The sequence below is a fragment of the Esox lucius genome, chromosome 19, assembly GCF_011004845.1.
Source record: "Esox lucius isolate fEsoLuc1 chromosome 19, fEsoLuc1.pri, whole genome shotgun sequence".
Lineage (NCBI taxonomy): Eukaryota > Metazoa > Chordata > Actinopteri > Esociformes > Esocidae > Esox > Esox lucius.
In genome coordinates, this window is record NC_047587.1 from 24,413,542 (window position 1) to 24,435,927 (window position 22,386).

The window sequence follows — 22,386 nt, forward strand, 5'->3', positions numbered from 1 at the left end:
AAATAATTTTTCTTTTAAAATATAAACAATACACACAACCCTTCGCAGACTTTTATTTTGAAGTCAAAATACGAAAACCGAAGGTCTTATTGCGCTGCCGCATTAATAGAATATTGTAGCCTGCATGACGCTAATCCATTGTAGTCATCGACTTGTGACAGTTAGCGACTTACCTTTGATTGTCGTTCAGACGATGGCTACCTTTATATCAATGTGACAGCCACTTACTGATAGTTCAACGCAAACGTGTGCATGCGCAGACACAGCTTCTTACTTTTCTCTTAACGTTGTTGCTCTGCTCTGATGCTCGTGCCATAGTAAACTGCGCGATTCATTGAATCTTTTCATATTATGCTCTTTCATGTATTTATTTCATTTTATTTCGCTTCTCCAATGTTCGATTTCGCTGTTGTTGTGGTTCTGCACTGCTAGCGTAGCATACTCATTGAACTCTGCGCAGTGTTGTGTGCAACGATATTTTATCAAATTTTTTTAGCAGAGTTTGTACTCTACTTGTGTCTTCATGCTTTACCAATCTGAGTTATATGCTTATGCGGCCGGAGGCGACACAACCATCGAGTTTTACTTAATGTTTCCATGACGTGGTAGCGGCATATTTCTGTGAGTACGAGAAGTACCTGAGCCCAGTATCGGGCCCGATACCCGTTCTGTGAAGGGAGTAGTACACAGCGTTGTACGATATCTTCAGTTTCTCAGCAATTTCTTGCATGGAATAGCCTTCATTTCTCAGAAAAAGAAAAGGCTGGTGAGTTTCAGAAGAAAAGTTTTGTTTCTGGACACTGAGTCTGTAATTGAACAAACAATTGCTAAGCTAAGGTTTGAAAGGTCTTTGGAAAATGGCAAATGTGTTCCTGCCCTGCATTTACCTGCCACATTAAGGGACCACTTTACCAGAGAGGATGATTGTGACTTAATAATTTGACTATAAAACTGTTTAGTTGAGGAAATCTTGGCCATGGGTAAAGATTAGTGCTGTCAAATGATTAAAATAATTAATCGCGATTAATCGCATAATCCTCTGTAGTTAATCGTGATTAATTGCAATTTTAGAATGTTTTCAAATTGTGCACTTTTTAAATGTATGGTGTTATGTATTTTTAATTAATCGCATGCGTTAATTTTGCCAGCCCTAGTAAAAATATAAGGTTTCTAGCTGGCTATCAGATTTTAAGGGAATGTAATTGGCTAGGTCAATTAACTAATTTACCAACATAACCTAGGAGGCACATGACAACTCATATGGGTCCTGTCCCAATATCTGCACATGCACCCTTGTGCGCCTCAATTGAGCATTCTCGCTAAGGGGTGCAAACCGTAGGGTGTCCCAATTCTGTAGTGTTGTTCTCACGGGGTGATCATCAGCGCTCTCCTGCGCACTTAATGCACCCTTTCCCTAAGTGTGCATCAGACCTGACTTTGCTATAGGCTATTACCCATAATCCCCGTATTGTCGTGACGTTTTGAACACCTAAGCAATGGGGAAGCAAAATGGTTGTTTTGGCGCAGGTATGACAACTGGAAAGAGTGGCAACCGTAGAACTGTCACAATTCTGCTCTTAACAGCTTTGGGCTCTTGGCACCTACACCGCTAAGTGCACTTTCAACAAGTGTACACTTTGCGGAAGACTTAAGGGTGTAGTGCGAATATTGGGACAAACATTTGAGCTATAGCCTAAAGGCACCTAAAGGACTCTCAGACGCTGTCATGTGCCTTTTACTGAGGAGTGGCTTCTGTCTGGGCACTCTACCATAAAGGCCTGATTGGTGGAGTGCTGCAGAGTTGGTTGTCCTTCTGGAAGGTTCTCCCATCTCCACACAGGAACTCTGGAGCTCTGTCACCTTCATGACCTAGGCTCTTTTTCCCGATTGTGTAGTTTGGCTGGACGTCCTGCTCTAGGAAGAGTGGTGGTGGTTCCAAACTTCTTACATTTAAGAATGATAGAGGCCATGTCCTTGGGGAACTTCAAATTTACATATAGTAGATACATATGCCTCGACACAATCCTGTCTTGGAGCACTACAGACAATTCCTTCAACCTCATGGTTGGGTTTTTGCATGTACTGTACTTGCAAATTTGGGACCTTACATTGACAGGTGTGTGCCATTTCAAATTATGCCCAATCAGTAGACTTTACCACAGGTCGACTCTAATGAAGTTGTAGAAACATGAAGGATGGTCAATGTAAACAGAATGCACCTCAAGTCAATTTCCATTGTCATAGCAAAGGGTCTGAATAGTTATGTAAATGTGACATTTCAGTAAAAAATCCTACATTCGCAAAAATGTCTGTTTTTCTTTGTCATTTTTGGGTATTGTGTGTAGATTGATGGGAAAGAAAATAAATGTTATCCATTTTAGAAATAGGTTGTAATGTAACAAAATGTGGAAAAAGTGAAGAGATCTGAATCAATGCACTGTACACACAGTACGTATCTGCAGTAATAATGGAAGGATTTTTCCACAACACTTACTCATCAGAAATTATTTGGGTGCATACTGTGCAAAAGCGCATCCTAAAATTCTGAATTTCAATTAGTCAACAGGAGGCACACTGGTTTCTGTTAGCACCCTCCCCTTCCATTGGTGTCATCAACACAGGCAGTCATATCTACTTAAATTCAAATGTCCAGAGAAAACCCTTGTTAATTGTCCTGGTTGCTTACATTCTAGAAAGTTCACTCACTATCTGCAATTGTAAAACTAATCACTGAATAATTTTGCCATTTTAATTGCTTTTTAAAATTTTTAAATGAGAAGAAATATAGTTTTTACATCTTTTGTAATCTGTTTAACTAATAGTGAAAATAATACCATTGTTTTGGCATTAGGCTGGCCGGCGTATTTGGTAACAAAAAGATAAGTGTAGACAAACAAGAAAGAAAAACTAGGCAAGCCTAGTTCAGCCGGCCCTGAGGTAGAAGTGACTGTGGTGAGACAGAGAGGAGGTTTGAAGAGCCTGTTTATGGGTTAGGTCTAGATACTTAGTAGCCAGTAGACATATGTTTTGGGTAACTACTGTGACTTTTTAACACAAGAACAGACAATCATTGTAATGGTATTCCAATACCATATTGGCAAACTCCCACATTCTAACCATGTGTCTTGAAATAGATTCAAGCTTTGTCAGTGGGGAACGATGCAGTAAACATGGCCCTGCACATTATCCTACAACACGTTGATTATCCAGGAACATATGCAAGGGTCCTATTTGTGGATTTTAGCTCTGCATTTAACACCATCACACCAGATCCTCTGGGAACCATTAACTCATGACTTTCTTTTCATTCCTGGAATATAGCTACAATGAGATTGTCAATTTGGCATTGAAATACCATTTAAATGGTTGTCTGTGTGTTATAAAGGCACAGAGGTAATTATATAACATCAGCATGCAGGGGTTCTAACCTATGAAGTTGCAAACAGAAGTCCGCATTAGGTACCAAAAAAGTGTGAGACTGGGGAGTCCAATGTAAAAAGCTGTGCAAGCATGACCATGTCTCTAACTACAATACTACTGAACAATGAATAGTCACTAGGCAACATTCTAAAGACATGCATGCATATTACTGTGTAGTGCAGGACACTTTGATTTGAATTAACTAGCTAACCTGCAGATCCAGCATTGTCAGTCTGGAACTTCAACCCTTAAGCCATGCTTTTCTGTTCATAAATTCTGCAGTTAATCTGGGCTGACTGGAATGCAAATCAAGCAAGTCTGGGCAAACTGGAACGTAAATCTATTTCATAGCTAGAATGAGTGGGAGATCATAAGATAGCATGAAATAGTGATGTCCATGTTTAGTAAATCATTTGAAATAACATCTCAAAATAATAGCATTTGCAAGCTATATTAGGTCTGGCTTGGTTTACTGCTATAAGTGTTTCCAGACAGCAAGTGGTGTATGGGGCGGCTTGGCAGTAAATGGAATTCTACCTAGGCGTGAATTTCAGCAGTGCCCGTGAACAAGCTCGCAAAGCAGGGAAAACAGAAACATGTTCTGTAGGAGAAAAACAGTACAGAAGCTAATCCCTGTTAGTTAGCTTTTGTCAGTGGGAGACCATAATAATGCAGAACCAAATTTAATAGGTTCACAGCATAGTACATAAACTAAGTACTATATTACAAATGATAGTCACAATAGTTCATATTCAAGTCCTTGATTACTCATTAGGCTTATTCCACAGGTTAAATAGGATTTTGCAATGGAATAACCCAAACTACATTCATAATGGTGGATTTTAGCACTGCATTCAAAAGGCTTGTAAACAGGACAGTATTTTAGTCAGTCAGTCACTCAGTCAGAGACATTCGCTCTTCATGGCCAGCACCGATCACATGTTCCACCAAACATTAACATACAATTTTAAGTGATGGAGATCAATTACTCAAGACAGTAAAGTTTCTTGCAATCATACATAAAGTATGTCAGATGGTGAATGTTTTAATTTTTGGTTGTTGAAGCTTGATGTTTCCTTTTTCACAGCAGCCTGCCATTAGACTACACACTTTACACACAACTGCAAAATAATTTTGTGCAGTTTAAAGAAAGTTTAGATTATGATGTTTCACTGGTATTTAGATTTCCTAGTGATTATAGATTTGTTGTTGTTGATGGTAAACAATTTTTTATTTGGTTGTTAAAGACCGCTATATCAGGGTATGATAATTATTGGTTTCCACCTTTTTATCTTTTCTGTGCAGAATTAGTAAATATTTGGTCACACCCACTCATTCAAGGGTATATATTCAGTTTTATTATTTTCCACATTGAAGATTTTTTTTAAAGATATCAAAACTATGAAATCATGTGAGAAAATGGCAAATACCGCAGAAAAGTTACAAACTTTTATTTTTACTGAAAACTAATCCGGCCCAGATAAAATCATCTCACGGTCAGGAACTGGCACCCAGTCTCCCTCTGGTGTAGTGTTGTTCAAATTTGCCCAATTTAGCTAGTGGCTATCAAGCAGACAATTCCTGGTGATTTTTTTGTAGAATACAAAGCCCACATTGGAAGCAAGGGCCCATCAACCTACCGCAAATTTGGGCGGACATGTTTGGGAAAGAGATTAGCCAAGATGTTTCTCTCTGGTTGTAGTCAGTATTCTATAGAAAAAAAAGTAAGCATGAATGTCATTACATTCTGACAAGGCCCATGTACAGATATGATATATGACATGCATAAGATGTTCATGATATACATACTGATATACATAGTATTTAATCAGCCACCAATTGTCCAAGTTCTCCCACTTAAAAAGATGAGAGGCCTGTAATTTTCTTCAACTTTGAGAGACAAAATGAAGAGAAAAAAAAATCCAGAAAATCACATTGTAGGATTTTTAATGAATTTATTGATAAATTCCTCTGTAAAATAAGTATTTGGTCAACACTACTTTTTTGCCCCACTGTAGTGTACTCTGAAAATGTAAATAATCTTTAGAGAAAATCTCAAGAATATCTTCCCAATACTATATCCAGATTTATGCAATTTTTGCAATGCAGGCTGCTTGGATCGATATCTGGAAAAATGTAGTCAGTGCAAGCATTGTTTTTGACAAATGTTGAATGTGAACACCAATTCCAATAAGCAGCGAAAATATCTGTGGAATTAGACTTACTAAAAACATATCCAACTAACTACATGAACATCAGTAATATAATTTATATCTGAATATACAACCATATTTGTATATGTGGAGAAACCTAAAGAAATGCTATAGATATCTTCAGTATTTTATAGAAAATATTTAGCAAAAATGTATTTACATACTGTCAAAGCCCATGTAAGGAAACTACATTTATATAGTGTTTATATCCAAAGTTGATACGTGTCCTACAGTCTTATATTGATTCAATATTTTACCCAGCCATAATGTATATCAGCAAAGATCTTGATATAGTGGATATAAAAAGTCTACAAACCCCTGTTAAAATGCCAGGTTCTTGTGATGTAAAATAATGAGACAAAGATAAATCATGTCAGAACTTTTTCCACCTTTAATGTGACCTATAAACGTCAACAATTCAAGTGAAAAATAAACTGAAATCTTTGAGGGGAAAAAATAAAAAACTCACAGTAACCTGGTTACATAAATGTGCACAACCTTAAACGAATACTTTGTTGTAGCACCTTTTGATTTTATTATAGCACTCATTCTTTTAGGGTAGGAGTCTATTAGCATGGCGATGTATGGGGATGGTTGCTTTGGGTGATGTGCAGTGTTGTTTTTTTGCCCCAAACATACCTTTTGGAATTATGGCCAGAAAGTTCAACCTTGGTTTCATCAGACTATTACACATTTTCCCACATGCTTTTGGGGGACTTGTTACCTGTTAGTCACATAACGCAACTCTCCTGCCTTTCTTTTCTTACTTTTAAAATTTCTTTTAATCTTCTTTAAATCTTTTGCATTGTTTCATTTTTGTTCTATATTTGTTTTAATCATATTTTTACAATTTTACGTAAATTTTAAAAGAGGACCTCAGCATAGTTATTTTGTATTTTTGAGTGATATTTTATGATGGAGGTGTTAAGACAGCTGTTGGAGGAACGGATCAACCGCTTAGAAGATTTAGTCACCAGAGCGCTCCTCCGGTCGGACTGTGGGTCTTGTCCCGCAGGTGAATCAACAAATGCTAATGCTAACAGAGCACAACAGGCAAACCTAAGGCTAGAGAGCTCTAAATATTTCCCTATACTTGATAGAACGCAGTCAAAACTGGTGAACAGATCAGAGCAATTTCAGAGCGAACGGCTGAATGAGAAGATAACACAGCTAGAAATACGTGATTGTGAACAATTCATTGACTCTGTAACAGCTATTCAAGGGGTTGAGTTACGAAATAGTAACAGACATAGATTGGTATACAAGGGATTACTTCAAATCTAGACCACTCTGTCACAGACCTGACTGACACTCTCCCCTGGACTAACCGCAGAGGCTTTCAAACCAGTCTTCCTCAATGATACATCTTACTGGCACAGCACTGGGGCTAGACCAAAGGCATCAACTCCAGGGGGGACTTGGTCTGACGTTATGCGCCGCAGAGGCAAATCCAGCAAGAAATCAAAAAGGAGAGCACCAACCCTCAATCCACCACTTGAACTCACACTGCAAAACAGGTACGATCCACTGACTCGTAACAAAATGTGTGTAAATGAACCTAGGGAACACTAGCATTAGGGCTAACCAAAATCCAAGAAATAGCCCAAAAACCATTGATAGGATGAGGGAAAGAAGAAACTTTGCTAACTCCACATCTGATAAGCCAGATACTACCTTGATTGGGGATGACATAACCAAGCATATCAGAATGGCAATAACCTAACCATGGATGACACATTGGTCAAAGAGCTAACAGAAATGTTGTCACTTATTCTCTCTACACATCCAAGCAACATGCAGATTATTATCCACACTGGGTCTTTTGACATTCTGCAAAGGAAAACTGGCTCTGAGATCCTGAAAAATTATTTTTCTATGCAACTGGAGAAAATAAACAAATTTCAACATTTTCATCTCAGGCCCCATTCTAACCTTGGGGAAAGGAATTGAATCTTTTAGCAGACATCGGCTGACATCGGCATGCCTCAACCACAGGATAAGGTTTATTGACAATTTCAATATTCTTTGGAACTGTAAAGGCCGCTTTAGACCTAATGGGGTTCATCCAAACATCATGGGATGCTGACTGTTTGGTGCCAACATACGTCACACTCTTGGAATGCCATTCTTAAACAAGATAAGCATGAAGGACAGTACTCATAAGCAGAGTATTCACCCCACCTCTCCTGACCCTCTAACTAAAATCACCCAACGCTTCCATAAGTTGTCCCAAATGGAGGCACGACAACCCCCCCCCCCCCACCACACTCACCCTCTCCACCTCAATCACACTCCCCCTCTACCACACTCACCCTCCCCCCCTCCACCACACTCACCAATCAGGGAGCTAGTTCTAACCAAAGAGAGCAGAGCTCATGTTTTGCCCAATGTACAGTAATGTTGTAAGCAAAATTGAGTTTCAAAATACAATAAATATTAATACTGTTTGTAGTTTTTGCCAGCCTGATAACTATGAAAAGAAATACATATCTAGACATCTGGGTTTTGTCATAAATCCTTCATATATAAATTTAATAGCCTTAGTTACCGAGAGTGATGTGTGTGGACAGGAGGCTGCAATGAGAAAACCAGTCTCTAAGCAGACCTTAGCCAGACGTGGCGTCCAGATGAGACGTAGCTTGGTGAATGGTCCACTGCCTCTCAATGACACCCCTGTGCCTCAGGGTGAGGCTAGGTACATGTGGACCTTCCATCCAGCTAAAGCTGCAGACAATCACATGTTCAGTGTGAGGAATGCCACCAGAGATCAGGAAGAAACCAGCCAATCCATAGCTCCAAAAAAGGCTCCAGGTGACCTCTGGTCAGCTAAAAATTGGTCTCACATGGATCATAAACACAATACTTGAGCAGAACTCAAGACTTACTTCAAAATCTTGTTCATCTCTGATTTGGGCACCTTAAGGACTGCATATTTCAATACTTATGTCTGTACATTGAAGTATTATGGACATTTTATCAGTATTGTAAAATGTAAAAATGTACAATACAGTGCCTTGCAAACGGAATCAGAAGCCTTACTAACTCTCTCATTTTACTGAATCACAAAAGGTACATTTACATTTTGTTCTGCATAATATATTTTTTAACATATCACATTACAACTCAAAATCATGTATTTGGTTATTTTATTATAAACCAATAAACAGAAACATGTTGTTTGCATAAGTATTCCACCCTATGCTGTGGAAGCTCCCAGTTTACGTAAAATAAAGAAAATGCCCTAAGGAGGACACATTAACCTAACCAGTGGCCATTGAAACTGTTCTTACATTTTCTGGATTATAAAACACTGTTAAAAGATCATTAGTTAGGTTTTGTATCTAAAATGTAGACCAAACTGCAAACATGTTGGAGGTGAGCTAAGACATATGCATATATTAATGTTCTATTTCTACATAACACATAAAGCTGTATCTGAAAGTACATATGGAGTTTGCCAGAAAGCATGTGTTAACCAGCAATGTTGGAAAGGGTTTTAGATAACAACAAGATAGGGATTTTAGTTTTGGCCAAAAAGCAGCATCACGTGGTGGGGATGCTTCTCATCAGCAGTGGCTGATGAGAAGCATCTTGTTAAAATTTTATGAAGAAAATAAATTGAAATGCAGCAAGAGAACCTGCATCAACCTAAACAACTGGAGTAAATCTGCCAATAAGTATGGGTCAAATATAATTCTGAGTGTATGCAAAGCTGGTACATAACCTCAAGAGCATAAAAATGTTATTGGAGTGGCTCTACCAATCTTAAATTTTTTGACTTTGGGTTTCAGTGTTTTAAAATTAAAATAAGATTACACTGTATTTGTGTAATTGAGTAATATGAAGGCACTGGTCAGGGATCTGAATACTTTTGAATGGACTGCTATTATCTTAGTTTTTAGTATAAAAAAGAATAGCTCCATATCAGTTACCAAAAAGGTTAAATCATAATTTCTGGTCTACAGTAAAGCAGGATGTGGGATCAGAATATTAAAGGCTTGCTGTGATGCTTCTGGAAGAGGTCTCTAGAGTAAGCTTATGTAGCCAGACATCTCACAGACATGACCACTGGCTGAAGCCAACTGTCTGAACAAGGCAGAAGACAGGAATCCCCACATGAAAAAAAGAAAGAAAAAAGTGAAAGGTTTTCAGCAGGCAGCCTTCAGACAGGAAGGCTCTGGAGGAAACACCAGAAAGCCATTAACTAACCACAGTATAATGGTGATCTATTTGCTGGAATGAGCTACAGACAGCTAATGAACCAGCTTTAACGCTTTTCTTTTTTCCCCATCTGAAATGCACCAGTTAGAGCTTGTGCTTGTACAAAACAGTGTGTCAGATCAATGTCTAAATTCCTAAATCAAGGGAAAAGGTTATTATCTGTCTCTCTGGGATTCCACATCCCCCCTATATTGGAGACCCTCCCCTACCCATTTAAACCAAACAAGTCTCTTTTCTTCCCACTCCTAATTAAGAGAGAGGCGGTAGTTTTTTTTTTGTGTTCTTGGTTATGCTTGCAATGTTAGTGTGTGCAGTGTGAAAACAGATCTGATGGACTGGTGCCCTCAGCTCTCCCTGATCAGGCTCCAGCAGGTATCCTCCATGATTGACAGCCCACAGGTCAGCCGCCCATCTTTCAGACTATTAGAGGGTGGGCGTTAAAGAGATTTGGAATGCCTGGGACCCTGATTGCTTTATTGCTCGCCTGTCAGAACCATTGTACAGCTCTGTATTATTAGGGCTTGCCATCTCTCACTGTCTGGAAAGCATCACGTCTAAACTCTGCATAAAGAACCACTGCCACACAAAATCCTTTTTCTCTTTGGCTCAAAGAAAAATTGAGAATATTTCTACAGAATTGCTTGTGTTGGGTGGTCAGATTGTGCCACAAATGTGTTTTCTGGGAATGGGTTTAATCGCACTATGCACAGTCAAACTGTGATTACCATTCAAATTTTGTTTTCACAGCGTTTGCATTTTTCAAAACTCAAACTTGTTTCTGACATACCTGAAATAATACTTTCAAATGCTTTTACTGTGATTCATATCAAAAAGTAAATATGCTGTTTACTTTCATTATACTTTTTACATTAATACATGATGTCTAAATATTACAAGCTCTTTTTCCTTTAATGCAACAATTGTTAAGACTATTACAGCATATTGACATCCACTGTCCCATCCCATGGTTTAGAGGAAGTATGTTTGCATTATGCTAGTTCAATAACCAATAAAAAGTCACCCTGCTACACAAAATAACAAGCCATCTTTAGAAACACCAACATGACCATATATGCAGAAGCAGTTGTATGTTATGCAGATGGAGACTGGTTGATTCATGTACTGTGTTATTCGTCTATAAAATACATCATTTTTGAATCGTGGATGCAGAGCAGTGTTCCAAGCCATGTTGTAATGGCCATCACAAACACAGCTATGCTTGCTACCAGTTCCATTTTAAAATCTTCACTCCAAATCATCAGTTGTATTGATCAACTAGCACATGGCATCCATTTGTTTTAAGACAAGCATTAAGTTCAGTACTGCAGGGGTTCATTTAAGCTAAGCAGTGTCGCTAGCGATGGATACCATTTTACTTTTTTTTAATTTCGGTTCTGCTTTTCAGTATTTGGTAGTCATCCCTATGTGTGGCTGTAAGAATTCACAAGATTAGTTTAACTTTTGGTATTTATGAAAATATAGATTTTTAAGAAAGTTTATAATGACTATGTAAAGATTCCAGCCGAACGGGATTGTTCCGGTACATGTTTTACTGTATGTGTATTCTGGGGTTTGTCATGTCCTTGTTTGGTCTTTCCTGTTCTCGGTTCAGTCAGTTCATTCTGTTAATCTGTGTTGAGCCCTCACCTATTTCTGTTTTTCTCCTCAGTCTGTGTTTTAGTTAAGTCCTTTTCATTGTTATATTGTGACGTTCCTGTACGTTCCTCGTGTTTACTTTTGTTGTACGGGGAATTACGTATCTTTGTATTTCCCATTTCCAGCGCACAGCGCTCAGGTTTGGTTGATTGGAATTAAAACTCATTTGATCCTACGCTTCCCTCTACTTCCATTCCTAGACATTACAGACTAAATATCAAGCAAAGAAAAAAAGTTACAATTGCTTTTAGTTGTGTACCCTATATGTTATTATTTTTATTTGAGTGGATGAACTGGTGCTTCTAAGTCAGTTTAAAGAGCAAATTGTCGGCTTGTATGAAGACAAACGCAACTGTTTTTGTTCAAGTGTGTGTATGTGTTTTATATGAAATCTACTGTGGCTTAGGGCAATCAGGAGTATATGGTGCATTCTGTGTAGAGCAGACAATCTTTTTTCTGAGCTGGACAAAATATGTCATTAGCTTTTTCATCATTGACACATTTAAGTAAATATCAATAGAAAATCTAAAACTCAAAATGCAGCTATAGTCTTTGTTATTTCAGTTACTATTTTGACTGATTTCGCTTTAAATTGACTAGCAAGTGACAGGAATGTTTGCCAGCCTGCATGGCAACTATGCATAAAGAACTAAAGACTAGGTCATGGCTGTGACAACATAACATAAGCAACAACCAGATTTCGTCTATGTCCTTGTGGAAGAATTCAATTGTATGCAGTTATTTATAACACAATCTGGGTTTAGATTAAATACAGATGTCACTATTGTTTTAATGAGTTGATAAACCTTTATAAAAGCAGAATTGACTGTATTCACAATAGAGTAGTAAGTAGTAAGTAAGTAGTAGTAAATTATGCATCACTGTACTTAATATGCTTATGTGCAGGAAAGTGTGCAATGTGGACTGTTTTTGTTGTTTTTCTCAAGTAATGTTTATTGATACATTATTGTTTTGTTTGTCTGTAATAAGGGCAGGTGCTACTGATAAAATGTTTAGTGATTTCTCTCTTTTAAATCAAATGTTGCAAACTAAAATGCTGCCTGTATCCCTGTCCAAACAGTAATTTAACACCATTGTTCTGCTTTTAGAATATATATATAATCTCCTGCCAGCTGTTTCAATTTTGAGAGTCCAATCAAATTCAAAATACGAAGATTGCCATACTCTAGTATTTACAATTTTTTTTTCACCTTGTTTGAGGAATATTAACAAGATTCAGCATTACAAATAAGTCTATTTGAACTGTGATCTTACAACTCTGACGCTGAGACTGGTGTTTTGCAGGTACTATTTAATGAAGGTGCCAGTTGAGGACCTGTGAGGTCTGTTTCTCAAACTAGACAGTCTAATGTATTTGTCCTCTTGCTCAGTTGTACACTGGGGCCTTCCACTCCTCTTTCTATTCTGGTTAGAGACAGTTTGCACTGTTCTGTGAAGGGAGTAATACACAATTTTGTATGAGATCTTCCGTTCTTGGCAATTTCTCAAATGGAATAGCCTTAATTTCAGAAGAAAGTTTTTCAATTCTGAGAATTTAATCGAACCCACAATTGCTGATGCTGAAGATACTGAACTAGTCAAAAAAAGCCCAGTTTTATTGCTTGTGCTGAAAATCTGCACAACTGTTTTCAGCTATGCTAACTTAATTAATGCTAACTTAAAAAAGGGTTTTCTAATAATCAATTAACCTTTTGAAATGATTTACTTGGTTTCACAAACACAATGTGGCATTGGAACACAGGAGGGATGGTTGCTGAAAATTGGCCTCTGTATGCCTATGTAGATATTCCATTAAAAATCAACTGTTTCCAACTACACTAGTGATTTACAACATTAACAATGTCTACACTGTATTTATGATCAATTTGATGTTATTTTAAAGGACAAAAAAATTGATTTTCTTTCAAAAACAGGAGGGTTTCTAATTGACCCCAAACATTTGAACAATAGTATACACTAGCACAGGCTATTTTGTCTTTATAGACATTGCCAGTGTATTTATTTTTCTCCTAATTCCCCAGGCCAAGATGACAGACTGACAGGTTGTTGAAGGTCACTGGAGCGGTGGCTCCTGGTCCCCCTGGAGCCCAAGCGATGACCATGCTGCATCCCAAACGAACCTGCCTGCTCTGGATCACAACGGAGACAAGCCCATGGGGCCATGTCCCTGTCTCCATAGAGACAAGGTGACAGGTAGGCCACAGCTCAGACTCACACCTTTCTGGTCAGTGCCTTCATGTCTCAGAGGACACTAGACCGGTCGAGCAGCAGCAATAACAAACTTGTTTTCTCCCCCCACCCTCTTTTTTGGTTGTCTTCTTTAATGCCAGTACAAGCACATAGCAGGACGCCCCACCTCCAGTCCGACCCTCCTGCCCCGGCAGTGCTACCCCTGTGAGGCCTGCTGGGAACAGTGGTGAGATGTGAAATGAGACCTGTGAGTCTGGGCAGGGCCTGAGAGGGGACGGGACGCTCTGGGACATCCCCCACTATCTGTGGATCATGCTCCATTATGCTTGTATTAGGGTGTGTGAATCCCCCATTCCCAAATGCCTCCTCCTTAAATATCCTTTCAATTCATTTCAAAATTGGCTGTTGTGAAACTGACTGGCCTAATTCAGTTCATTATCCTGGCTGATATACCACCCGCTGATATACCACCCTTATGTCGTTGCCTCTTCTTAGACCTACAGTGTAATACAGAGGCGTATCAAATAAATCATAAAAAAAATGTATAGAATGACAGACAGCTTGCTTCAATCCATGCTACCAGTAGCCTATTGATTTTGAGCAAGCCATGACTCTGTGTGTCCTGATCTGAGAAATAAGTGTTAACCTCTGCATCACTTTACCCCAGGGTGACCTTACTGGAAGCCATATTGATTTTGTTTTTGGGAGCGTCCTCCTATTGCCCATGCCCTTTTACCGCTGGGACTCATCTAATTGTTTATTGCTGGATACTTTCCTGACTTCACTCTCTTCTGTCTAATTATGTGCCAAGATTTGACAAGTCAAGTCTCCCCACACTCTCAAATCTCGCTTTACAACATGTCGCTCGGCAGAACACTACAGATGGCTTGATTCTCAGCAGACCCTCCCACATGGAATGCTACAAACATGAAAACAGAACACACTTGCTAAAATACACACAAATCCACACATAACCATTCACTATGGACCTGACTACACACACATCACACAGACAAGCAAACAAAACTAGAATCCCACACAGTCATTTCAGACACAGTGATTCTACGATACATTTGCTGGCACAAATGTTGAAGAATACTTGTAAAGGAAATCTAGAAGGAAACCTTTACTAATATCAAGATGACGCTTCTGTACACTGTATTTGACTTTTTAACATTTTCTCACTCATATTATTTTCCAGATTTGTAATCCTCTCTCAGTAGGTACAAAGGAAACATTTGTTTTACTGGAGGCGTGAAAGTCCATGTTCAAAAAGTAGCTACATTATAGATGGGAACACTTTGTGCCAGTGATCATCAGTGATGCCTAGTGACATGTCAAACCTTGGACGAAGCTCTAAAAGTTCACTAGATTAGTGTAATATGTGCAACATTGCATGAGGAAACTGTAAATTAAAAAGTTATCTAATATATCCATGATGCTTCTACTCTTCCGGCCAAACAGAATAACATTTTACCATCATGTTTTCTTACATTTTCTGTAATTTTACAAGCTAACCTACAACTTTCAGAAAAAACTGTCATGATAATATAACATGTGGCACAAAAAGACATATCGGGAAGGTTTCTTGAAATCTAACATTCAATTCAAATCTTTTCATTGGGTACCAGGGGTCCACTGAAACCGTTTTGGCTATTACAAAATGATGCCTGTTATTTTGAAGGTATATTTCAGGCTGTGTTTTTTTTGACTAGCAGACTTATTCTTTGTTTCTTCATTCATTGTTTTCTTACCAGAATTCCAAACACTTTCAGGCCCAAGGAAGCCCTCGGTCAGGATTTATCAGTGAGTTAACGCCACAGAAGTGGGCCTGATCAATAAGCACATTCTCCAAAAGGTTCCAGAGAAAGAGAAGTTGGAGGCAGGCGCGGGGGAGAGGCAGGCATGAAGCGGGAGAGAGGCAGGGAGCAATCAGAGCTTTGTGGATCTGTATGCCTTCAGGAGGAGATCGATGCAGTGACAGGAGCTCTGCTTTGTTCACTCTCACTACTTAGATGTTAGACGTGCTTTACATGATTGCTTAAAGGTTTTTGTTGGCGTACTTGTTTGTTTGTCTGTCATTTTATCTTCTTTCTATTTAAACTATTCCCCCATTGTCAATTGTGTTAGTATGGTACAGGATCAAGCAGAGTCATTGTATTTAGACATACATCTAAATACACACACACACACACACACACACACACACATCACAAATAGACATATTCAAATAAACTGCAATGAAATCTGCTGTGCAAAATATTACCAAGCTAGTTTCAATATAATAACACATCTGATTTCAACATTCTCAACACATCAATTCAACACAAATGAGTCTGTAGAACCTTTGGGTTATAAATATTAATTAACAATACACAGGCTGTATATATTTCAACAAGGGAGTAATGAAGCTCTAAAAGTGACTGGAACTTGTGTGCAAGTACCCAGACAGAGGGGATCCTTGGGGTGTATTCTAAAGTAAAGGGCAGTTTTCTTCAGGCTGGAATGGCTTTAGAAACCCTTTGTCATCTTTTTAGTCTCACGGAATTTTTCGTCATCATTATTCTGAATTCCCAACCGCTTATGCCATTTCACACATTGCTACCTCAAGCAAGTTAAGCACTTGCCTCTCCAAAATAAGCTGCCCAAAAGTACTCCTAATAAGAACTTGTGTGTGTGCTGCTCCTTCACTGAAAGGTGTTGACCGCAAAGGACAAGTAGTTGTCAGTAGATCTGGTCACAGTGCCTAAGGGACATTGAGAAGCATGAGCTCCTTTGCAAGGTTTAATAAGACAGCACAGATGTGCCCTTGTCTCAGCATAGCCCTGTGTCTCATTGTACTTTGGCCTTCTAAACCTGCCAGTGCAGGACCAGTATTGCATTGGCCGCATGAGAGGGTCTCATTAGGACAGGCAAAGGAAAAGCGGGGTCAAGGTACATAAAGGTACCCTGAGCTAAGGAGCATGCCTCCAAGATGAGCTGGAAGCTCCACCACGTCCTAGGGCCACCCCCCAGAACTCTGGCCCTCCCCACCGTGACCTCCTATCTCCACCATTATTTGATGAAGCGGAGCTTGATAATTATTTTGCGTGGATGGAGAAGGGGGCACAGTGTGAAAGGAGTGTGTCATTCTGAGGGAAAGGATAGCTGGGGATGACAGAAAAGAGAAAAAAAAATCTAAAAAAGATCAAAAGCAGGCCTTTCGCTTTTCATGCCTCAGAAAGCTCCAAAGAGGATAAGGAACAATCGAGCCTGGGGTCTCCTGTCCTCTCTGGCAATTAGACTCAGCTGATGAAGTGAAAGGGATGAATGGCAGGGTTCAAGGCCTTCTTTAAGATTCACACAACAGGGTGTGTTTTTCCCCTTCTTCTCCTTTATCTTCACCTCCCTTCAGAGTGGCAGAAATGCAGCTGAAATATTTCCAAATGAAGACGATGTGGTCCAAGGTGCCAAATCTTAATCATGAGGGCTGATGGGATTGAGGGGGTGTGAGAGTCTGTGATGGGGAACAAACAGACAGCATTCAATCCTGTGCATTTCTGCACAATAACAAAACCACAAAGTATGCATTTACACATATTAGAAATGACTTTGTTTCACATAAACTTCTACCTGTTGATAATGTAAGGGAATTAACTCCATTCTGGATTTAAAGGTACAATACCATGACGTCTAAAGTAAATGGACCTCACATAATGTTAAAACGTGTGAATGGGTTTTCCTAATTTGGGGTTGTACCTGATAGTTTAAAGCGCTCTGGATAAGAATGTCTGATGAATGATTGAAATGTGCAATAATGGGTTGAGGCCTATTTAAATAAAATTTTAATACCATTGATTGTATGCTTTTGATTCAACTAAAAGTTTTAGAATAATAAGCCAGCATTCAATTAATTAAAATCTTGATTAATTTTATTAAAAACCTTCAGTATCATTATCCTTCAGAATCTTTCCTTCTACTGTATTTAATGTAACCAAAACAAAATGTATCATCAGAGATGTATTCTCTGCTTTTCTCAGCCATTTTTAATACAGTATATGGTGTTAAATGGCCCCAGAAGCCCAAACCATGCCGCCACACTGCACTAAAACCTTAAGATGCTTAGTGATATTCTTTAATCTGGCCCATTGATAATGTGTTTAAAGAAGCGATTCAGCTCTTCCAAACTTTGAGGGTTCAAAGTTTCAGAGGCATGGGGTCAGAATGCCAATGAGCTAAATAAAGAGTAGCCAAAATGGGCTTTAGGGGATTTGAAACATAGGCCCCACAAATCCCTTTGATCTAAACAGAGTTACGGCAAAAGAAATGCAGAATATGAAATGCCAGGTACTGTGGTTCTGCCAACATATTGTTTGTTTGGCATATACAATTCAAAGTTCCAGGTTCAATACAGAACAGTCAAAAATATCTACAAGTGGAAATAATCTCAGTTTGATTCTTAAGGATTTTGGGAGATAATATTCTTACGTGTTTAGATGATATTTGAATGTTTTTGTGACTTGTACTGACCATCTCAAATGTCCCACTGTGCTCTCCTTCCTACATCCTCCACAGGCAAATATGGGCACACTGCCATGGTGGCGGTTTTGGTATCTTCAAATTCAAATTGCTCCCCAATATATTTCCAGAAGATCCATTCTAAATTATTGCAATATCAAAGTCTTATTAAGATTGTCTCACTCACATATTAGTATGTGCCATAATATAAATGGAAGTGAGCAAATAATCAAATATGGCACCCAATAAAACCACACAATATAAAAAAGCTTTCCATGTTGCCACAGATGCATAGATGATAACTGATTATCAGACAGTCAATGACAGGAAAAGGTAATGGACTGCAATATCAACCATGGATTACAGATGTGTTAACATTAAATTCACTGTATGCAAATGTATTTCAATATATTATTGCCAAGCCACAGAAATTAGTACAGGCTGAACTGGATAGCCAGTTCAGAAATTCACTGTGGTCAAGGGACCAGATTATACCCCCTGGCATAAACATGTCACATTGCTTTTCTAGGGCAAACAAACTCCCAGAGCAAAGGTTTGAGGCTTATTAGGACAATTAAATGTGAATTCATTTAATTCCAGTCTCAACACAGACCTTATATTTGGAAAGCCTGAATCCATACTAGGTTAAAAACAAGCATTCTACTCTGTAGCTTGTCAAAGTACTTTCACATACCTCAGCAGCACAGGTGCCAGAAGAGGTTTACAGAAAGTTCAAAGATTAAATGTCAGAGAATTGTTTTTTAAAACAGTATATTTTTTTGCAGTTTCATTCTTTTAATGACTTCCAATCATGTTGTTACATCTGTACCATGTTAAAATCCAAATGAACAAAAAGCCAATATTGAGTTTAGTTATAAAGGCACATATCAATTACAATACTGTTAATGAAAGTGGGAGAAGGGACTTTCCAGATAATGTCCATCTAGTTTTAATTGTTCACATATTTTCCTTATTCTAGGTGACATGGCCATTACTTCACAGTCACCACTTATCAGCAGAATCACACAGGATTAATGGTTTCACTTGTGCTACTAAGAAACGTTGTCCCGATTATCAGTGCAAGAAAAATAATGGTTATTTGTCATTGTGTTGAGCAGTGAAAATGAGTAATCTAACAAAACACAAGAGTTAACCACACTATTAACCCTTGCAGCCAGGTTGATAGGGACGCACACATGTCAGACAGGCCTATGCTTAGAGCTGTGACTGACTTTTCTTAGCCCTTCATGTCAAATGCTGAAGCTATAATGTTCCAAAACCTTCACTGAATATACCTTTATTTAAATTTTGTTGGTTAATGCTAAATTCAACTAATCTGGCAAGAAGTACCATGGTGGGATGTCTACAGTTGATTGATATCTTAGGTAAGTCAATTGACAACACTTGGTCAACCAACTTCAAATGCACTTTGCATTGCATTGCATGCCTTCTTCATACAGTGTCTTTCTAAACGTGCTGGTCTCCAAATGCAATCACAACTGCATTCTACACATATAATGTCACACAAACTATTGTAAAAAAACAAAAACAATGCATTTTCATCTTTTAAAACATAATACAACTATGCAATAATATAAAATACTTCATGTTGAAACAATTAATAATAGTCTAGAAGTTTTGATTATTGTATGTTTCACACACCTCAAAATGTCTGCATTAATGCCCCATTACTTAGTAAATTTCACAGAGACCTTAAAACATACATGTCACACAGAATCTCACTCACTGTCTTCAGAGTAAGACAATATACCTCGGTACTCTACATACAACATTAAAGAAATACAATATCCACAGCATAGTATCACTGTTACTATTGTGACAAGTACCGTCCTGCATGGTGGACACAGGTCTTATCTGGTTGATTCAGAGTTGGGAAGGTGCTCCTCTGCTGGGCTCTCAGGGCAATATGTCTGAAAGGTTTCCTCCATAACAACTGATTTACACTTGGAAAACAAGGCTGGAACTTTGAGCTAATCAATTTATTCATTTGATAAATTAAGTGCAAACTACATAAGTCAGGATTCATGAAAATCGTCCCTATCTTATAAAAAACATTCAGTAGTTTTCATGAAAGAATTCTTAGTCATGTAAAATAGTATACTATCAGAAATAAAGTAAAACGGCAAAACAGGAAAGTTATCTATTGTATAGGCTATATATATATATATATATATATATATATATATATATATATATATATATATATATATATAACAATACGGACTATATATTTATAGATGTGGATTTTATAAATAAATATTATTATAAAAAGTTATCTTGAATCATGTGATGTCTTATTTCCATGAAATTCAAGCAATAACAATTGTTGCCCCACACATTTGACAGGTAGGGATGGAGTTCCAGAAAGCTATGGCAGAAACTATGTGTGCTGCAATAAACAGCCATTTACCTGCTCTTTTAATCTAATACATTTTTCTTGTCTCACTTTTTCATGTTATCTATTAGCTACACTCCACTCTCTGTTTGTGTTGTATTTTCTATCTTTTTTTTCCCCATGAATGTTTTATATATTGGAAGGAGAATGATTGTTCTCTCCAAAGAGGCCAGCCCACGGCCTCAATAAGACAAATTGCTCCAGAACGCCTAAATGGCAGTCAATGATAACTCATGGTAAGGAAAGTAAGTGACTTTCAATGGAGTGGATGGGGGACGGAGAGTAATGGCAGAGCACAGGTGAAAAATAGATGTTTGGCTCTTTGTAATTACTCCATTAGGTGGCTCTCTGTTAATCTACCAAACCACAGCAAGTGTTTTTACAGCATCCAGGTAAAAAACAACTGCAACCAGACCCAGAGGAGTCCCACAAGTCTGAACAATGCCCTATCAAAACAGACACTATGAAGTGTTAAATGCACTCTATTCATGCTCTAGAACATCACACAAACACACACACACACACACACTCACACATCAGCTACTCTACAGTTAAGTGCACAAACAGATGTAAAGATAAAGTTAATTCATTGACATCATCAATAACAGTGCCTTCGGAAAGTATTAAGACCCCTTCACTTTCTCCACATTTTGTTGTATTATAGACTGAAATGATACATTAGCATAGCCAGTTCAGCCTGTGGTAACTGACCAGTGATGCATCAATGGATGATCGTTTTTCATACCAGCCTATTTAATCATCAGGTTACTCTATAATCATAAGGTACTAGCATGTGGTTGCAAATCCATCCACCACCTGCCTCCACCTCTTTGGTTCTATTTCCTTTTGTGGGAGTGGGTTTGTTACTGCTTAATTTGCTTTTTGCCTATGGGGAGTGGAGAAGAATCTAAATACATTGTATGTTTATTGCAGAGCATAGATCTCCAAAAAAGATTGAACTAATACATCTGTCTGAACTGATTATAAAAAATGCCATCAATCTATGCATAATTATATCAATATATATATATATATATATATGTGCAAATTTAGGAAAATAAATCTAAAATATCATGTACACAGATATTCAGACCCTTTGCCATGACACTCTAAATTGAGCTCAGATGCATCCTGTGTTCTTAGATCATTCTTGAAATGTGTGTAGAACGTGATTTGAGTACACCTGTGGAAAATTCAATTGATTGGACATGATTCAGAAATGCACACATCTGTCTGAGAGCATAAGGGAAAAGATTGGGACCAAACTCAAACTATTGGTCCTGAATGACAAGCGCTATATCTGGCCAAAAATAAGGAACGGCTCATCAACTGGCCAATACCATTCTCGTGGTTAACCATGTTGGTAGGAGCATCATGCTATGGGGGTGCTTCACAGAAGCAGTGGGACTGGTCAGAATTGGGGGATTGATGAATGGAGGAAAATACAAAGGTCCTTGAAGACCTGATCCAGAGTGCCCAGGATCTCAGACTGATACTTAAAGTATGTCAATGAGATATTTCTTATTTTTAATAAATTGCCACACATTTATAAAAACATGTTTTAGCGTTGTCTTCGGTGTTAACGTAATGAATTATACATTTAGTCTATAACACAACAAAATGTGGAGAAACGATGGAGTCTGAATACTTTCCAAAGCTACTGTAATTACTCTTACCATGGCTGGACATGATCAGACAGCTTTAACACATCGCCATTCCATACTGAATGCAACAGCTGTGAAACATAAAAAA